The 20976-nt window shown below is 46.4% G+C and overlaps 1 protein-coding gene across 3 annotated transcripts in view; it reads right to left on the reverse strand.

Annotated features, from left to right (window-relative positions):
* Positions 1-20976, reverse strand: part of LOC123362924 (poly(rC)-binding protein 3-like) — a 752406-nt gene that overhangs the window by 585848 nt on the left and 145582 nt on the right. Inside the window, exon 1 of one of the 3 annotated variants that reach the window (XM_045003483.1) lies at positions 9727-9812. The exons of 1 other annotated variant lie outside the window; for it this stretch is intronic. The gene's annotated coding sequence lies outside the window, so the exon portion shown is untranslated. Of the gene's footprint in view, positions 1-9726; positions 9813-20976 lie in introns of those variants that run through there. One more of the 3 variants, XM_045003476.1, reaches the window with a different exon arrangement.

Below are 20976 nucleotides of genomic sequence, written 5' to 3' on the forward strand. Positions count from 1 at the left end.
GAGCTCCGGGCCCTCGAGGATCATCGAGCCCAGGGTGCCTTTGTTCGATCCCGCATCCGCCTCCTTCGGGAGATGGATCGCGGCTCCCGCTTCTTCTACGCCCTGGAGAAAAGGAGGGGGGCCAAAAAGCACGTCACCTGCCTCCTAACGGAGGACGGCACCCCCCTCACGGATCCGGCGGAGATATGCGGGAGGGCCAGGGCCTTCTACGCGGCTCTTTTCTCCCCGGATCCGACCGATCCTGACGCTTGCAGAGTGCTCTGGGACGGACTCCCGACGGTCAGTGCGGGCGACCGGGACCGGCTAGAGCTGCCTCTCACTCTGGCCGAGTTCTCGGAAGCCCTCCGTCGCATGCCCACCAATAAATCTCCGGGCATGGACGGGCTGACCGTGGAGTTCTACCGCGTCTTCTGGGACGTCCTCGGCCCAGACCTAGTCACCGTCTGGGCCGAGTCTTTGCAGGGCGGGGACCTCCCTCTCTCGTGCAGGCGAGCCGTGCTCGCCTTATTGCCGAAGAGGGGGGACCTCCGCGATTTACGGAATTGGCGTCCCATCTCGCTCCTCAGCACGGACTACAAAATCGTTGCGAAGGCCATCTCGATGCGGCTAGGGTCCGTGCTGGCGGACATGGTCCACCCAGACCAGACCTACACCGTCCCGGGCCGCACGATCTTTGATAATCTGTATCTGGTCCGGGACCTTCTGGAATTAGGGTGTAGGGATGGTCTGTCGTTCGCCCTCTTGTCCCTGGATCAGGAGAAGGCGTTCGACAGGGTGGACCACGGGTATCTCCTGGGCACTCTGCAAGCGTTTGGCTTCAGACCCCAGTTTGTGGGTTTTCTCCAGGTGCTGTACGCTTCCGCGGAGTGTCTGGTCAGGCTCAACTGGACCCTGACCGAGCCGGTCAGCTTCGGGCGAGGAGTACGGCAGGGGTGTCCCCTCTCGGGTCAGCTGTACGCTCTGGCGATCGAGCCCTTCCTCTGTCTCCTCCGTCGGAGGCTGACGGGGTTGGTGCTCCGGGAGCCGGAGCTGCAGCTGGTCCTGTTGGCGTATGCCGACGATGTGCTCTTCGTGGTCCAGGACCCGGGCGACTTGGCGCGGGTGGAGGCTTGCCAGGCCATTTATTCGGCGGCCTCTTCCGCCCGGGTCAACTGGGTCAAGAGCTCTGGCCTGGTGGTAGGGGCCGGGTGGCAGGCGAGCTCCCTCCCACCCGCGCTTCAGGCCATCCGGTGGAGCGCGGGTCCACTGCTCTATCTCGGCGTTTACCTTTCTGCCACGCATCCGTCTCCGCCGGAGAACTGGCATGGTTTAGAGGGCGGGGTGAGGGCGCGGCTCCGGAAATGGACAGGACTACTCCGGTGCCTCTCTCTTCGAGGGAGGGCGCTGGTGCTGAATCAATTAGTCCTGTCCATGCTCTGGTACCGGCTCAACACCCTGGTCCCGGCCCCGGATTTCCTGGCCAACCTCCGGACGGCGGTTCTGGAGTTCTTCTGGCCAGGAACGCACTGGGTCTCTGCAGGGGTCCTCCACCTGCCCCTGGAGAAGGGGGGGCAGGGCCTGAAGTGCCTGCGCACTTAGGTCCACGTCTTCCGCCTCCAGGCCCTGCAGAGGCTCCTGTATGGTGTGGGTAGTCCAGCGTGGAGCGTATTGGCGCACACCTTCCTCCGCTGCTTCCGAGGGCTCCGATACGACCGGCAGCTCTTTTATCTCCATCCGAGAGGTCTTCCGCGAGACCTCTCTGGGCTGCCGGTCTTCTACCAAGACCTCCTCCGGACCTGGAAGCTCTTTTCAACGACCAGGTCCGTGGCGGCCACCGTGGGGGTTGATCTCCTCGCGGAGCCCCTGCTACACAACCCCCAGCTCCGTGTGCAGGTGGCGGAGTCCCCCGCGGTGCGCCAGAGGCTGGTCTTGGCAGGAGTCACCAGGGTCGGAGACCTCCTGGACTACGACCGGCGAGACTGGCTGGATCCCCTGACGCTCGCTCAGCGCATGGGGCTCTCCAGCCCTCGTACTCCCCGGCGCGTACTTCAGGAGGTGAAGGCCGCTTTACTGCCCGCTGCTCGGGTTTACCTCGACCAGGTCCTGCGAGAGGGCACGCCCCGCCCACCTTCCACCCCGGGCCCCGTGGATCTTTTTATCGGGCCCCTGCCCCGTGGACCCAATCGACCCCCCTCGCCCTTTCACGGCGAGCCGGCTGCCTGCTCTGCAGCCGGTTCTGTTCCTGACCGCGCCAAGAAAACATCTGTATGCGCTCGTGCTCCACACGCTTCACTACCTCACCCTCGCGTCCCGCCCCGATACGAAATGGCGGGACCTCCTGCCACCTTTCGAGGGTGAGGAGCCCCGGTGGGCCAGCCTGTATTCTGCCCTAGTCCCGAGGCCCGCTGGGGATGTCAGTTGGCGGCTCCTTCACGGGGCCGTGAGCACGGGCGTGTACTTGGCGCGGTTTACCCGTCCCCAACACCTGCCCCTTTTGCGACGTGAAGGAGACCCTGGCGCATGTTTATTTAGAGTGCGCCAGGTTGCAGCCCCTGTTCCGGCTCCTCTTGGATCTCCTATTGCGTTTTTGGTTGCACTTTTCCCCTCACCTGTTTATCTATGCACTCCCCATCCGTGGCCCCACGAAGTCGCGGGATCTCCTTGTCAACCTCCTCTTAGCCCTGGCCAAACTGGCCATCTATAAAACCAGGGAGAGGAGGTTGGCCGACAGGATTTCCTGTGACTGTGGGGCCTATTTCCGTTCCTCCGTCCGCTCACGCATCCGGGCAGAGTTCCTCTGGGCGGCGTCCACTGGCTCCCTTGACGCCTTCGAGGAGCGGTGGGCGTTGTCCGGGGTTCTCTGCTCGGTGTCCCCATCTGGTTCCCTTCGTTTAGCCCTATGACCTCACTCCCGCTCCTGTTTTTTTTTTCATTGGTTGTCCCACGTAATTAGTTAGTGTCCCGGACCTGTGGATCCTCCCCTTAGGCTGGGGGGAGGTCCTTTAGCAGTGGGCGGGCTTCGCCCGCCCACTTCCTGGATACTAATAGGACCAGACTCCTGTACCCCACTGGTTTGGGTCTGTCAAATGTCATAACAAAATGCATACCTTATCTAGACAGTTCATGCATAGTACTTCGTAATTTCTCTCTTGCTAGTCATTATCTAATGATCCTTTAAACAAGGCACTCATGCTATGCTTGACTGATGTGCAGATTGCATTTTCTAAATCACTTTCTAAACCACTTAAGTGTCACTCTCGATATTGAAGAGCAAAAATTTAACACCTCTTAAATTCTTGTTATCCTGCCCCCTTTGTAGACAAACTAGGCCTGACTCGCCATTTGCTTACTCTAGTTTTAAACAAGCACAATTCTGTTGGAATCAATGGAGTTACAGGAATGTAAAACTGGAACTCCACAGGGGTGAATCAGGCCCGGTAATTCTACATCCATTTAGTCCATTACACAAATTGATCTTACATTAAGAGCAAGGTTATAGGATACCTGAGATGCCCAGATTAATTTTTTTCCCCCTTAACTATTACACTTGCTTTTTACATTCATAGATTAACTCCTTTCTGCTTCATGTTTAAATTTTTTTTTTTTATGAGTCTAAATACTACTTTAGGTGCTAAGTAAAATCTCCCCTCTCACCCTTTCAACGAGAGGTTCTTTGGAACAGTTGTTTGTATCTTCAAATGGGACAAGAAACAAAGCACTCACGTTCCCTGCATTTTTTCTTAGCTCTATTGGACTTCATAGTGCTTTGCTAATCTACTGTCCCAAAACCCAGCATGGTGCCCCCTAGTCCCGCCCTGTTTTTAAAATCAGTGATCTGCTCTCTCCTCTGTATATACAGGAGAATCATTCAGACTAAGAGCAGAACGGGCAGCTTGGGAGCAGCACTACAGGAAGAGAGACAAACAGACAGAAGTCAGATGACAGCCAGGATTAGAGAAAGAAGAAAGACAGATTGCAGCCAGGGCCGGCTTTAGCAAGTGTGGGGTCGGATTTGTACTCACCTGTCAGGGCCAGCTCTGGACACCAGCCTACCAAGCACGTGCTTGGGGCGGCACCTTGGGACGGGGCGGCACTCGGGGTTTGGTTTTGGTTTTTTTTGGTTCGGCCAGGCCGCGCTGGGGGGAGGCGGGGCTTGGGAGGCGTGGCGCCGTGCTGGGGGGGGTGAGGACTTGGGCGGCGCGGCACCCGGCTGGGGTGGAGGCTTCAGCGGCACGGTGCTCGGGCGGCGTGATCATCGGGGGAGGGGGCGTGTGACGGCAAAAATGTTAGAGCCGGCTCTGTCACCGGTGGCGGTCTGGGTCTTTGGCGGCGGGTCCTTCACTCACTCCGGGTCTTCGGCGGCACTCAAGAACCCACCGCCGAAATGCTGCTGAAGACCTGGAGTGAGTGAAGGGCCTGCTGCCGAAATGCCGCTGAAGACCCGGAGCACCACTGGGTGAGTAAAAATTAAAAAGGTGCCGGCGTGGGGCCCCTCTAAGGCGCCGGGCCCGATTCCAGGGAATCGGGTGAATTGGCCTAAAGCTGGCCTTGATTGCAGCATTCCTGTACTGTGACACAGCATCCTTCTTCACACTTCCACGGCCTCCTTGATTTTAATCGTATGTATGAAATGAAAACAAAACTTTAGTTATCTGAACTCTAGTTAATCAAAACTCTTGATTATCTGATGGCTGGAGATGATGATCAGAGTTTCAACTGAAACTGGTCTTTGCAGGACTAAGCTGCACAACAGATTGTGTGAGCTCTGCTTCCAAGTTCTGTGCAACTGAAGTTAAGGTGCTTCAGGGTCTCCCAAACAAGGCAGGAGAAAAGCTACAAAGGAGGCCAGACCCAGGGAAGCCAGGATGGTCTCTCTGACCATTGCAGGTTTAAAGTGAAAAGCAGATGTCATGATTAGGCTTGGGTGTCCTAAATCTAAGAGATTATCAGATAATTAGGATTGTACTATGTCTGCATAGTAAAGCCTGCAGTTTAGGGGGTGTGTGTGTATATACCAAGTACATTTTTGAATAGGGCAAGCTATGCTGTTTCTATCAGTTGGTGAGTTAGTTCAATTACCCAATACATCTCATTGTCAGAAAATTCTTCCTGATGTTCTGTTCTTAATTTCAGACCATGACTGAGTTATAGGCTCCTGTGTTACACTAAACAACTACTCTCCCTCCATGGAGTCTGCACCCTTCCAAAAATTTGTAATACCCTCATTCTCAGTTGAAATACCACACACACAAAAAATATATATATATCAGAAGAAAAATACTGAGCTTTCATACAAAGGTGCATGCTGTATATGGAAACATTTTCATGAGCACATTCTTAAGGGAACAAAGTATGTTATCTCAAATACATATACTTTGCAAATCTGACTGACCACAATCCTTGGGAATGAAGTCATGTACGTCTACCGAGGACTGTCTTCTTTTATAGTTTAAGGACCAAATTCAAACTTGGGTAAGCAGATTTAGCTCCACTGAAAAACATCAGTGGAGTGACATTCCCTTACAATCACATCTCAGTTCAGCCCCAGCTGTTTGACTCTGCATTTAGTTGAAAAAGCACATGATCTGATGCAGTATTGTAGGCTTTAAAGCAGCAGAATACACACTACACCAGGGGTAGGCAAGCTATGGCATGTGAGCTGATTTTCAGTGGCACTCACACTGCCTGGTTCCTGGCCACCGGTACAGGGGGCTCTGCATTTTATTTTAAAATCCTTATTTACTTTACATACAACAATAGTTTAGTTATATATTATAGACTTATAGAAAGAGACCTTCTAAAGACATTAAAATGTATTACTGGCACATGAAACCTTAAATCAGAGTGAATAAATGAAGACTTGGCACACCACTCCTGAAAGGTTGCTGACTCCTGCACTATACACTGCTTTTTATGTTTTAGCAGATCATTACATGCGAAGATGCAGCAGAGAGGAGGGCTTTCATACGCTTTCTCTCAAAAAAATACAATCAGTGTTTAACCAATACCTCTAACAGTGTTCTACTGTATTTCTGTTCTCTGTACGTATTTTCTGCTTTGGGTCTCTCTATTCATGACAGATTACGCATGCACACACCCCCTCCCCCACAATGAGGTGGTGTTAACTGTATGCTACATTCCAGATCCATGTGATACACTGCATTTACCATGAATCTTGACCCTCATCACCTACACTCTAGCTAGCCACTAACCCAGCCCCTCAACAATTCTAACATTCCAGACACCTGAGCAGCTTCATGCAGATGCAATTTAAACAAACAGTCCACAAAAATGTTTTCTCCTTTCCCCCCCCCAAACATGGAATTTTACTACGTCCCCAAATTTTACTACACTCAAGCTCAGGATGGGCAATGTTCAGCCTGGACCAGTGATTAGAGCTGAGTGAAAATTTTCAATGAACACTTCCCCTCTCTTAAAAAAACAGAAAACAAAAACAAAAACAAAAAAAACTGCACAGATTTGCTAACAACAACATGCTTTGCAAATTTATGTTGCATTTGCCAAATGGTTTGTTTTGAAAAAAAATTAAAGAAAAACAAAAATGTTTCCATTTTTTAAATTTGAAATGACTGGTTCCAAATTGGTTTTATTTTATATATATACATACATACATACACACACACGCCCCATTTCATTTGACCCCAAACAATTTTTGGGGGGGGGGGGAAGAGTAGTTTTGATTTGACCTAAAACAAAGGATTTGCCCTTCACCTTCACAAAATAAACTGGGAAATCAATTATTAAGTCAGCTCTACTAGTGATACATTTAAAGACCAATATCTTAGGTTTCATCAGGGCTACCAAACCAGAATTCCCAAATTCCAACAGTACAAACTAGTTGCTTCTTCTAGCCCTGTAAGTCTCAAGATATTGGACCTTGAATTCATAACATTATGATTCTTGGAAGAGTATTTTCAGAGCTTTCTAACACTTTGGGCAAGTCACTTAACCTCTCTCTCACCACTTCCTGCATGTTGTTAGAGATGCTGTTTTGTTACTATACTGCTTAAACCACTCCTTTTGTTGTCTTTTCTCAGTCTTTGCAGCACCCAGGACCACACATTAGCAGCTTGTCAGGAGCGTGATGGCTGTGGCTACTAGGTATGTACAGGTACATATATTAACAGTGTGGGATTTTAATGAGAAAGACAAAATACATCTTCCCCTGCAGTCCTCAGAGTGTACCAATTGGCACCGGTTTGCTGACCCCCACTTTCTGATGTCCAGCTATCTGACTATATGCATCATACAATACTGTCTGAATGGGTTAGACAGCTGCAGTGTTCTCCCATATTCAGATTCATAAGTGACAAGCATCTTCAAACATGCAGTACTTGCAAAGAGGACAGTACAAACAGCAGGGCGACTCATGGGAGGACACAAATGGGGCACCAACTCAAGGGAAGAACACGCAATCTCCCCCCTTGACTCCTCCTCGCCCCCAGCCCAGGGCCCTTGCACTCTCAAGCGGCAGCCCGCTCCCTGCCCAGGCTCGACTTCTGGGGACAGAAGCCGACTCTGAACATGCCGGGGGGGGGGGGGGCCTCTGGCTCACTCAACCACTGCCCCTAGAACCTGAGCCTGGGCAGGGGCAGCCTGTTGCTGCCACAGCCAGGCGCTCTCCCAGTCAGCCACTGCACTGCACCAGGCAGTGTGGCTGGAAGAGGCTCTGACCCCACCTCTTCCCTTCTGGCTCTGGCCCCACCCCGCCCCTACCTCTCCTCACCTAGGCCAGCTGCTGGGGCACTTGACCTGCTGGCAGGGCACTTGGCCCTTCATGCACCTTCCATGAGTCACCCCACTGGATCTGTCACTCAGCAAGCCTTTATAGAAATTCAGTATGCTTCCTTCACAAGAGGAGGAGGGTTGTCTCAGGGCATTACAAGTTAATCAACTAACTTACCTTTGGCTTCAGTTTCGGGTTGAAAACTGGTCTACAAATAATTTGAACATTTTCGCCCCTATAGGCTGATGGACTCAATCACCAGCATGGGGGAAAATAACCAGCCACACACATAGATCAGTTCATAGCCCTTTTGTAAAGACTCCATCCAGCCTAAGGGTGCTCAAGGGGCCTCTTATCCCCTTGCAGTCCTCTGCCGCTGTTACAGCAGAGTGTTTTCTCAGCCCTGTCCTACTCATAGCCCCCAGGTGAGAATCATCAGACTTGGTCAGATGATTCCCAGCAACTAACTGACCAGTTCCTCTCCACAACAGGGCTGGCTGCTACCCTGTTCTCTTAAAGGGACAGACCACCCTGAAATGTCTGAGCATCACTGCACAAATACATCTTGAAGATTCTTGATTCATTCAACATTCACACTGATATTCTTTCAACATTTATTAGTAGATCAGAAATTGAAGAATGTAATCCCACTGAAGCTAGTCATGAAAATGTTTTCAGCTGTCTGTGAGGGCCTCCCTGGCAACAGCAGCAAATACAATCCCACTGCCCTCTCTGATGTTTAATAGATTTAAGTAGTTGAAAAGAGTATCTTGTCTGAGAGCCAATCAGTGGCTTTCAAACTTGCAAGGAATGGAATTCTGCAGTTGCATCTTGGAGAAAGCTAAATCCTTAAATGAGCTTTGCAGACTTAGGTGCAGAATGAGCCTTTGAAAAGCTTCCTCCACTAGCAGCTGGCTCTGCTGAAAAGCTTGGATTTGCTCAGCCTACCTGAGACACGCAAGAAGTTTCATCTCATCAAAATGCTAGTCCTCCAAAAATATACTGAAAACAGGGAAAGCCCTTGAAATGCAAGTTGTGCACCAACAGACTTAATGAATTTTATCTCTATCTTCTTTGATAAGCATAACTAGCAGTTCCTGCTAAATAACAGATCATCACTGTAGTACATAAGAACAGCCATACTGGGTCAGAACAATGGTCCATCTAGACCAGTATCCTGTCTTCTTACAGTGGCCAATGCCAGGTGCTTCAGGGGGAGCAAACAGAACAGGTAATTACCAGGTTATTTATCCCCTATCGCCCATTCCCAGCTTCTGGCAAACAGAGGCTAAGGATGCTTCAGAGTATGGTTTCGCATCCCTGCCCATCCTGGCTAATAGCTATTGATGAACCTATCCTCCATAAGAAATACCAATGCTGACATTTGCATAATTGAGGGCATGCCCATGCTCCCAATCTCTCTTCCTCCTTCTCTCAAATCCCTTAGTCTGTCCCTTTCTATTTCCCATGACATCTCTCTCCTTTCTCTCCATAACATCCACCAGATGCACCTCAAAATACCTTTGCTCTCCCTGACTCTCCTTAGTCTCTTGTACCAGCTATTACCTTAGCACTAAACTGCAATTGCCCTGTTGCTGTGCAATGAAGAAGCTACATATTCCCTCTCTAGCACACTGCCACAGGGAGGGCAGGATCTGACTCTCAGACCTTACTTATACAGCTCAAACTAAAGTTTAGATTCACTCCAGCGGTACCTGCTTGTAGGAGCTATACAATATTGCATTTCAGAGCAATAGGGTAATGAAAATAAGTCACGCTAGTAAAATGCTGCATTCTGAAAAACAATGAGTTTTGCAGAATTCTGATAGCTAATCACAATGCACTAGCTGGAAATCATACCCAGATGACATTTACAAGGAGGGCTTTATTTCACCAGCAGAGTAAGCTTTCCCAACTCCTGACATGCTTCCACAGCAAGGGCAAGAAGCCTAGCTCTGGAACAGCTACCATATTGAAAGAAGCAAAGGAATACCACTCACCACATTCTAGGTACAAGCACCATTTTCTAGGCAGTAGTCCACAGACTTCAGGAATGAGACTGACAGAGTCTACTGGAGCCTGAAAGGGGCTTTCCAGGAGGGTAATCAAGTGCTAGCATTTAGAATGTGAAGTGTTGCCACCTGTGCTACCATGAGTGCAGGAGCCTCACTGAAACTTTACAGGAAAACCCAGGTGTAATCCATTGGTCGGGGCTCGACCCTCCAGCGAGCAGGAGGGGAGCCACACCGACTCACTTCTTATCTCCTGCTAGTCTGTAGGAGTGACAGGGAACAACGTTAGACGGCCCAGGCCCTCCGGAGCAGGGGCTGGGCAACAGCAGTTCAAACAGGCCCAGGCCCTCCGGAGCAGGGGCTGGGCAACAGCAGTTCAAACAGGCCCAGGCCCTCTGGAGCAGGGGCTGGGCAACAGCAGTTCAAACAGGCCCAGGGAAGCTCCGGCCAGGCAGGGCAGATGCCTCGGGCCGAGGAGGGCTCCCAGCCAGGAGCTCCCGCCAGCACGTCTGCTCGCGGCGGCAGCTGCCGTCTGACTGAGCTCTGGTGCCCTCCTTTTCTACTTCCTGCCCCGCCCCTTGACTTCCAGGGGGCGGGGACTGGTGGTGGAAGCTCCGCCCAATGGGGGGTTGGCAGGCAGGAGGGGAGCCACACCGACTCACTACACCAGGGTATCTACTTACATTGATGAAAGCTCAGTGCTTATCATCCAAGGAGCCAGTGAGCCACACACAAAGTAGAGACTGAACACAAAGAAAGTGTGAATGAACTCCTCCTTGAGGTGTCTTTGTATAAACTAACATGGGAACAAACATACTGAAAATAAAAATATGTAGAAAAAGGCTTGATAAATAAGCACAGTGAAAATACACTGAAACTATAAGGAGCCACACCAGCACCCTTCACTGAATAGTTACACCTGGGGCTAGCTCCTAACACAAATGAGAGCTCAGCAAAAAATGCTGAGTATTCAGCGGGGAGGGATGGAGAGAGTCTCATCTCAAGTGCACAAATATTGACTGCCAGCTAGACAGCAAAGGCTATTACTGTAGGTCAGGGACTCTAGTGATAAGGGAGGAGATAGGATCAGTGTGGCCAGCTCTTGCAGTTCCATTGTGAGTATCACAATGGAATTTGGTGGTGGTTTTCTTTATTTTCTCTCTCTTTCTTTTTTTAAACAAGCCCCTGATTCTGGATTTATCTGATTACATGAGAATCTCAGCTTTGTAATTAGAAGTTTTTTCCTGCATTTCTGAGTTCAGAAGAGCATGAACTTTAAAGGCTCAAAACCAAGAAGACAAAGGGGAAAAAATCATAGAATATTTATTATTTTTAAGCATATAATGATTTGGGTGAGGGGCTGTTTAATGATTTTTGAACAGTGGGGTTTGGCAAGACTGTAAGGTGCACAAATAGCACACAGCAGAAATCCAACAGAAAACACAATCATTTTTTGTGTGGGTAGAAGCCAAGTCTAAGTAACCTGCAGTCAGGTGTTACTCAGATCACTTCCTCTGCCCCAATAAGGGCCTCTCCTCTCTTTCTTGAGGGTCTTGTCTTTAGCCTGGGGTTTTCGCCATGCTCCTTGCAGCAATATAAAGCAAGGGTTCTCAACATTTTTCTTTCTGACCCCCTCCAACATTTTATAAAAACTCTACAGCCCACCTGTGCCACAACAGGTTTTCTGCATATAAAAGCTGGGGGTAGCAAACAGGGCAATTCCCTGGGGCCCAATGTCATAGGTGTCCATGCAAAGCTACATTTCTCAAGCTTCAGGTTCAGCCCTGGGAGGTGGGGCTCAGGGCCCTGGGCTTCAGCCCCATGCGGAGGGACTCTGGCTTTGGGCCCTGGGCCTCAGCAAATTTAATGCTGGCCCTGCCTGGCAGCCCCTCTGAAACCTGCTCACAGCTCTCCAGGAGGCCCGAGGCCTCTGGTTGAGAACCACTGATATATGGGGTTTCTGGGTCCCCTGTGTCAACAGCAGGGCCTGCCTTGCAGTATTTACAAAAGGTGATTTAAGCACTCTTGCTAAGAACCCTGTTTGCTGTTGTAACCCATATGCCTCCTGGGTGTGGTGTTCTGTCACATTTAGTGGCACCGAGACCACTGAGAGAGAGAGAGTTAGTTAGTTTCCTCTACAGCCTTAGCTAACAGCCAGTTGACTTTTAGCTCATGGTAGAGGCTCATGCACTAAGCTCCAGAGGCCCTAGGTTCAGTCCTGCCTGCCAACAACCGGGGTCTGTTGGTGTTACACTATCACACCTTCTGAACACCAGGGGTGCCTCTTCTTGGGAAGAGTCCTCAGCTTTTTAATAGGATTAGAAGAATCCTGGTGACTTTCCCAGTCCTCCATTGGCTACTTCCAGAAAGGTGTGTGGGTGGAGGGGGTGCTGGGGGGGGGGAGTTTTGCTTGCCCTGGCAAATTGGAGCCAAAAATCCCAGAGCTCTAATGACAGAACTTTGGGAGGCAGTTTCTGTCTCTGAGTCACTGTTACAAGGGGACAGTAAGTATCCCCCCTTGCCATTGGTTCTGCATCAGAAAACTAATGGAGCTAAGAAATGAACCCAAGTGGGTTACAGAAGGAGTAAGAGGGGGGGATTTAAGTGACCTTACAGAATCCATCAAAGCTGGATAGTAGTCTAGAACCTACAAATAATGACTGTAGTGATATCAAGGGAATTACATTGGGACGGAGGAATGGGATATACAAGGAAAAGAATGAATAATGCACCACTCAAAATATGTTGAGCATTTTGTGGATCTAGATAATAAGGTGAACAAAGAGTTTTTACATAACCATCATTTAAAGAGTCTTCAGATGATAAAAGGAAGTAGAATTACTGCTGTTGCTAACTAAATATTCCCCTCTACTTGTAACACAGCAGTTATTATTAGCTTCCCCTGCCCTCCACCTTCCACAATGATTTGAAACCTAGCTAATGTTTCTTCGTTTTGTTCCTTGGGAGAAATAAAAGCTTTTCCTCTCCAACAGCTAAATACAGGCCACAGACAGCCTGACGCCAGAGCTCCTCTGCAGATCAATAAGTTTAATGCATGTATAAGTGAGCTGGGTGAATGTAGAATTCCCAGTGATGGCTGAGGGATGGCCGCCAGAAGGATGCTGGGGAAAAGGAAAGGCAAAAAGTTAGAACGCTATTTACATGGCTTTAGCGTTCAATTTGCTGACTTGAGAAATCTCAAGATTCTAAAGGGGAGCCCTATAAAACTAATTTGAGTCACAATTTAACTTTTGCAGAATTTGGAGAGAACTTTAATGAGGTGAGGGCATACTGACTTGAGCCAGTGATTGTCCAGACCAGTGCTCTGAGGGCTTTCTTCACCCATCTACCAATGCAGCCTGACAGTGAAGTAGCTTCCATGACTTACTTGGATGCTGCTCAGAGTATGTTGGCCTTCTCTGTGCTCCTATACACCTTCCCAGAAGCAGTATTTTCTTAGCACTCCAAATCTACAAAGATCTCTTTCTCCTCCCTCTCATAAACCCAGTCTGTCCTCGATCCTTTCTAAATTTCCCTCAGACTTCCTCCCTCACTCCCCTTCCCCGCACCACATTCAAGGGAGGTATCTCCACTCTGTCATCTATCCCTCTCCATTCTTTCCTTTGCCACAAAATCACCTCACTGTCCCTAATTTCCCCTCTTCTCCCTCAAATCTTCTTCATTGCTCTGTTCTCCATACCCACAGATTTCCTCAGCCTCTCTGCCCCCCTCATTCTCTAATGGCTGCTCCATTCCCAACTCTTCTTAGTCCTCTCAAATCTCCCCAAACCGATTCTTCTTCCTTCTGCAACCCAGCTAGTCCCTTTTCCTGCTTCTCCAGCTCCCTCTTTTCTTCTGGTCCCTAGTCTCTCCTCCCACTCCCAAATCCTGTTCCCTTCCAACTCTCCTCAGCCTCTTTTCTTCCAAAGCCCACTTTCCCACCCCCACAATCTTCTCTCTCATTCCTCCCTCCATCAAAATCCCCCATCACAAATCAAGACTCCATTGCTCTCCTCTAGATCTAGCAATCTCTGCTCTTCTTCCCTACATAAGTTTTCTGATTTCTTCTCTCCCTCCATTCACCTGTTTCCCATCTACTCTGCCAGAATTGTCTCTGTTCCTCCACCCTTAACAAGTGCTCCCAGTCTCTTCAACCACCCTTCCCCCCATACTGCCCAAAGCTGTTGTTCCAGAGGAGGGAGTGAGCCCTAGTACAATGGCTGCCAAACATTTCAGTCCTCTGAACCACCTATAACAAATACGTTATGCAGACTCCCAAGTACAAATCAATTATGCTGTTGTGTCAATGGCTACTTATTTGATCTTTTAAATGTGCAACATAATTGTGCCCATAATTTATGCTTTCATTTTTAACAACAAATAAATCTTTATCACTTATGATTACAAGGATGCCTTTAAAAATTGAGCTGTATACAATGTTCTCTGATTGAAACAATATCTCTGACAACATGTCTTCCCTTCATCTCAGGGAAATGTTAATTCTGAAGCATAATGGCAGCAACTTACATATACATATTGTTAAATATTTCACCAGTGATCAATCTAGCAGAAATATCAAACCAGTGTGCTCATTCATCATGAGGGATGTAATGCCATATAATAAGAGGAGGGCAGCTATTTGTCACTGGTTTCTGGGGAATGAGAAATCGAAGCTTTCTCCCCGCTCTTAGCAACCTCAACTCCTATGCAAAAGAAAAACAGAAAGAGAAAATGCATCCCTCGTGTAGTACCAAATTGCTTTAGTGCAAACCCGCTAAATAACCTCCACTGAGTTCCTAGATACCAAAAACCCCAGTAGCCCCTTACCTTGTTACCAAATAGCTTAATGCTCCTCCACTTCTACAACTTAATCATATGTTTTTGCTACAAAAATCTGCAGCACACAGAAAAGCTGGGGGCAGCATACAATAAATCAATATTAATATCAAGCTAAAAACCAAGGGCTATTCTACTGATTGTACTATTTATGTCTATATTTCTTTCTATAAACAACTCTGTTTTAATGTACCTCATTCTGTTACAGAAACTCCAGAATGATACATCAGAATGCTGCAGAAACGATGGGCCACAGATTCTAGGACCAGCTGCTGCTGCAGAATACACATCGCTTTGCTCCTAAGGTTCTTGAGAAGAATATTTCCTTCCTCTGTACTTCAGGAGGTTCACAGGAGTGGGAAGATAGACTGTAGCTAGCAGGGAGGTTGGGGGATGGTAACAGAGCAAAAGGGACTGAAATGGATCAAAGATAACCCCACTTCTATGCACCTCTGGTCCTCAATATGGAAGACCTCATGCACTTGAAATGGCAGTGGATACTAGCAGGAAGTACCATGACCTTTGTGCCCACACAGAGCCCCATTAGAGTCAATGGATCAAGACCTACACTACTTATTCTCTCTGTTTACCCATCTGCAAAATGGATACAGTACTTCCTATTTCCGTTACCATGTACCATATTTAAATAATATTTCTAAAGTGCACAGAGATGGAAAAGGTGCTATAGGTACTTTCATGTTCACAACCCCACAACCTGCTCTCATGCAGTTCCATGGGCCTTGTTTGGTTTGATTTTCCTATGATGGAAATATTAACTGCTGCAGCAAACAAGAGTTATAAAATGTTTCAAAAAATATCTCGGAGCAAATGCTTCTCTTTAAATCAATTTGTACTTTCTATAGCCGTGTTTGTTCCCCCCATTATTGAATATAGACATTTTAGAAAACAAGAACAATTTCCTTCATAGCCATTTTCCCCAGTGATTTATAGCAAGAGGTTATAACCCACATTTTCCTGAGTAAATGGCTTTAATGTCACAGAGATATGACAAACCAAAAAGGCAAGGAGAGGTACTATGAGAAAAATAGCAAAGGTCCATTCCCCCATGAACATGTCTCAACAGGGCTACCATTTAGGCTGCTAGGATACCATTATAAACTCCTATTCTTAGGGATTTCTAGTATAACTCTGCTGTAAACGTCCACACTGGGCAGAAACTTGGCAAATGGTTTTCCAGTCCAGGAAGAGATTTTTTTTTAAATCAAATTTAAAATGTTGTTATTTATGTTGCAGTACAGCACCCTAGGTGTCCCTCCCAATTCAAAGCCCCATTAAACTAAATGCTGTACAGACATATGGTAAAAGAAAGTCCCTGCCCCAAAGAATTTGCAGTCTTATATGAGTCATAAAAGTCATTGAGTCATTGTGAATAGTTCTCTGAAAATATTCACTCAGTGTGCAGTGGCAGTCAAAAAATCCATGGTACGCCCACATCTTGAATACTGCATGAAGATGTGGTTGCTTCATCTCAAAAAAAGATATATTGGAATTGGAAAAGATTCACAAAAAGGCAACAAAAATGATTATGGACATTCTGTATGAGGAGAGTTTGATAAGACTGGGACTTTTCAGCTTGGAAAAGAGATGACTAAGGGGGGATATGATAGAGGTCTATAAAATCATGACTAGTGTGGAGAAAGTAAATAAGGAAGTGTTATTCACTCCTTCTCATAATGCAAGAACTAGGGGGTCACCAAATGAAATTAATAGGCAGCAGGTTTAAAACAAGCAAAAGGAAGTATTTGTTCACACAACACACAGTCAGTCTGTGGAACTCTTTGCCAGAGGATGTTGTGAAGGCCAAGATTATAACAGGGTTAAAAAAAAGAACTAGATAAGTTCATGGAGGGTAGGTCCATCAATGGCTATTAGCCAGGATGGGCAGGGATGGTGTCCCTAGCCTCTGTTTGCCAGAAACTGGGAATGGGCGACAGGGGATGGATCGTTCTATTCATTCCCTTTGGGGCACCTGGCACTGGCTACTGTTTGAAGACAGGATAATGGGCTAGATAGACCTTTGGTCTGACCCAGTATGGCTGCTCTTATGTTCTTATGTAATAGGTTGAGACTGTCTACACTAGCACTTTTGTCGGTATAACTCATGTCGCTCAGGGATGTGAAAAAAAAACAACCCTGAGCAACACAGAAGCACTGGTGTAGACAGCACTATGTCGGTGGGAGACGCTCTCCCACTGCTCGTTGGGAGATGGATTAATTATGTCTATGGGAGAGCTCTCTCCTGTCGGCATAGAGTGGCTACATGGGAGACCTTACAGCAGCACAGCTGCATCAGGACAGCTGTGTTGCTGTAAGGTCTCTAGTATAGACATGGTCTTAGACTTAAGTAGACTTGATCTGTTTCTTGATTATGAGCCAAATTCTCTCCCAGTGTAAACTGGCATGGTGCTGTTGACTTCTACGGAACTGCACCAATTTATAACTGTAGAGAGTTTGGCCTAAGACTTGCTAACACTTGTTAGATCATAAAGACTAGAAGAGCAGTAATTCTGAAACTAAAATGAATTAACATGCTAGGCTTCTGTGGCTCAGAAAAAGCTGTTCCAGTCTACTGTGAAAATAAAAGATTTGCCTGATAAATTGAAATAGTTCCAAAGGAAAGCAATGCACATATCAAAATATGCCTGCTTATAAGTATGACAATTCCTAAATGCAATTTAGTCACTCCTAAGTACACCTCTACCCCGATATAATGCAACCCAATAGAACACAAATTCAGATATAACGTGATAAAGCAGTGCTCCGGGGGGGGTGTTGCACACTCCAGTGGATCAAAGCAAGTTTGATATAACGCGGTTTCACCTATAACGCGGTAAGATTTTTTGGCTCCCGAGGACAGCGTTATATCGGGGTAGAGGTGTACATATTTAGGCAAGTCTAAATATTATGGTTACCAGACCACAGCACAGATCCTTTGAAAGCTGCTCTCTTGAATCAGATCAGTTCTATACGTTATAAACTTCTATTAACATAATCTCTTTTTTATTCTTTATTTCCTTGAAGTATTGGAAACACCTTCAAAAAGGGAAAAATAATATGATTTAACATGTCTTTCCACTGGCTCCAGTGGGAGTTGCACAGGGTGAAAGGTTGATAGCTTCAGAATTTGACCTCTTCTTTTGAAAATCTGGGCCTAATTCTGAAAACCTTGCTCCTACAGGTAATCCTACTGAAGCCAGTGCAATTATTCATGTGAGTGAGTACGGGTTGAAGATTCAGAAACACTGTTTTTATAGCTTTTCCTAGTCTTCCCCCTGTGCCCCATCCCAAAAATGCAGCCGATATTGCATTTACATCTTGTACTCTTGATACAGCAAAACAAAGAATGGGAATAATTGGTCAGTTTTCCATATAGCAAAAAGTTTACAGGAGGGTGCAACAAGATTCTGTACGAGGACTAGTATTGTTTCCCACGTTTGTTATTAAGTTGGAGGAGAGAGTGAGCAGCAACGAGCAAATAACCTTGACTAATTTTGTCATCAGGAACTTTAGAAGGACGGACCCCCTACCTAGCGTAGGTGAATGGGCAATACAAAGGCAGATAAAATTCAGCATTGGAAAGTGCAAAGTATTGCACATTAGAAGAAATACATTGAAGTACTCATACACATTACTGGATTGTAAATTAACTGTAAGCATCCAGCTAAAAAGACCAAGGCTTCATTGTGGACAGTTCAATGGAAATTTCTGCTCAGTGTGCAGCAGTGCCCCAAACCATATGTTAAGATACAGACTGAATAGATTAAAACTACTGAAAATATTATGATGCCATTGTATAAATAATGGTCTCCACCAGCCTGGAATAGTGTGTTCCCTCGTCTCCCTATCTAAAGACAATATAACAAACAAAGAAAGGTTTCTGTACTGGGTGGTCCTACAGGCATCCCACCCTCAGTTCCCTCTCCTCAGGGCTCCTTAATCTCCATACTGGCATTACTCTTAACCAGTTAATACCCTGGTTCACCACAGACCATTCAAAACGAAGTTCACATATTTATCCTTCCCCACTCTCCATTAAGCCCTTCCCAGGCCCTTCTGTATGGAGTCTTTCCCTCCATTGGCAAGTCATTCCCAGCCCAACTTAGCTGCAATCTTTCTCTGGTGTCTCGGGGTCTCCTTCAGGAGGATTCTGCCTTCAGCAGCCTTCTCAAGGCCTCTGCTGAAATCCACCCATCCATCCCATATCTCACTACTCAGGCCTCTCCTTTATCTATCCAAGAGGCCTGACTGAGTCACACAAACCATTTTCTCCAGCTGAGGAGGCAAGTGTAGTATGTCACAGGTGGTGCCATCTCCCCTCTAAAGGGCCAGTCACACTGTGACAGATTCAAAGATTTAAAAAAATTAGAGGCAATGAAACACATATATATGGAGAGAGATTAAAAATATTGGGACTGCTTTGTTTAGAGAGTAGATGAAAAGAGAGAATATGATAACATTATACAAACTATATTGAGAAGATAAATCAGGCACAATAACTTTAACAATGCCTGGTTAACCTGTGGAACTTATTGCCACAGGATGTCACTGAAACCAAGAGTTCTATGGGGTTCAGAAATAAGATGAGATATTTATAAGTATCCATAATTATAGTCTGATGAAAAAGAAAGGATACAAACCTTCCTGCTTCAGGATATATTCCCACCAGTGTTTGCTGGAGGTTATGAAGAAACTTTCCCATTAAGCAGGTTATTCCATGAATATTCACTGCATGATTTCCAGCTGCTTCTTCTGAGGCATGTGGAGCTGACTACTCTAAGAAACAGAATACAGACTAGACAGCTAACTAGTCTGATCTGGTATGATCATGTTAAATGATTCTATAAAAGAAGAACATCTTGTTTCCTAATTAAAGGCAGTCTTGTACCACTGATGCCAATAGGAACTTTGTGATCGACTCCAAAAGGAGCACACATAGGCCCTAGAGTATATAACTGCAAAGAAGTTGAGAATTCACCTCTTCCTCATATTTATTCTAAGTGAAACATTTGTGGCCCAGTACTGCAAGCACTCAGCACACCACTCTCCCATTGACTTCATCGGGCAGCATGCAGTATTTTGATTTAATTCTCCCTCTAAGCAGGAGCTGGGGATAGAAAACCTCTCTTTGTGATACATTTCCTTACTGTAAGATTACAGACATTAACAATAATGAAAGAAAGAACAAACACTAAAAAATGTGTATTACTTAGACAAAATAATGGAAACCATAAATCACTTAAGTGTCAGGATTAAATGTGAAACCTTTAATTATGCATTGAATCATTTACCAGTTTTCCCCCCTCTGTAGTAATGTTCAAGAAGCTTCAATGAGATTTGAAGTGGAGAACACTTTTGTTTTGTATGCAGATAGCAGAAGTAATATAATTATAGATGCTGCTAAGAATACCTCGCATTCTTAAATTTAATCTTCATTTATACTTATACAGCCTGACATTGTTATTGTATTCAATCATCGATATTGACCCTTACTGGCATAAACATATATCCTTGTGTGTCACATCACAGAGCAAATTTCCATTATACAGAAATCATAAAATAAATGTTTTTATTAAAACATTTAAATGAGGAAATAAATGATGACTCAAAATAATTTACTGTAGAAAATGTACTACAGTAAAACTAAAGCATTTTTGTGGAGTCTACAGCGTTTGTTTGAATATTCCATCATATTGACAAATGTCACTTACTATAATCTACAGTACCACATTAGTTAGTATAATGTAGTGAAGAGTCTATGTAAGAGCACACTACGATATTGTCGCCCTTCCACTGAAGGTACATTTACACTCACACTGGCGTGTAGAATACAAGCATTGCACTCCCACCTGGCATGGGTGTAAACAGCAGTGTAGACAATGAGGTATGGGTTAGGTAAGTAGAGTGCTCTACATGCCTGAACTCGAGAATATGTACCCTGCATGGGCTCTCTACATCCTGAAGCAGTATCTCCCACTTCTACACAGTTATTTTTAGCAGTGTGCATCCTGCTTCCTCACCACTGTTGGATCGTTTCCCCACCTCAGTGAAAGCCTCTGGCAGCATGGAGGGAGTGAGAAGTCGCCGGAGCCTTTCACTGCGGTGTGCAGCTATATGTGTAGTGCCTGTACTCTACATGCTGTTGTAAGTATAGACACAGCCTGAGTGGCAGCAGATGTTCATGGCCTTGCAGGCTGGCTTCCCAGTGGAGGAGAAATCAGTGACATAGAGTCTGGATATATTCTTAGCACAACTTGTTTTATTTACACTGTTTACACCAGTCCTAGAACAAAGTGATCCCTTCTTTCAGAACTCTCAGCCAAACACAAGTTCCTGGATCCCAAGAACCACTCAGTGGCAAAAATTGGCTCTAGTCATAGAATC

This window comes from Mauremys mutica, chromosome 2, assembly GCF_020497125.1.
Source record: "Mauremys mutica isolate MM-2020 ecotype Southern chromosome 2, ASM2049712v1, whole genome shotgun sequence".
Classification (NCBI taxonomy): Eukaryota; Metazoa; Chordata; order Testudines; family Geoemydidae; genus Mauremys; species Mauremys mutica.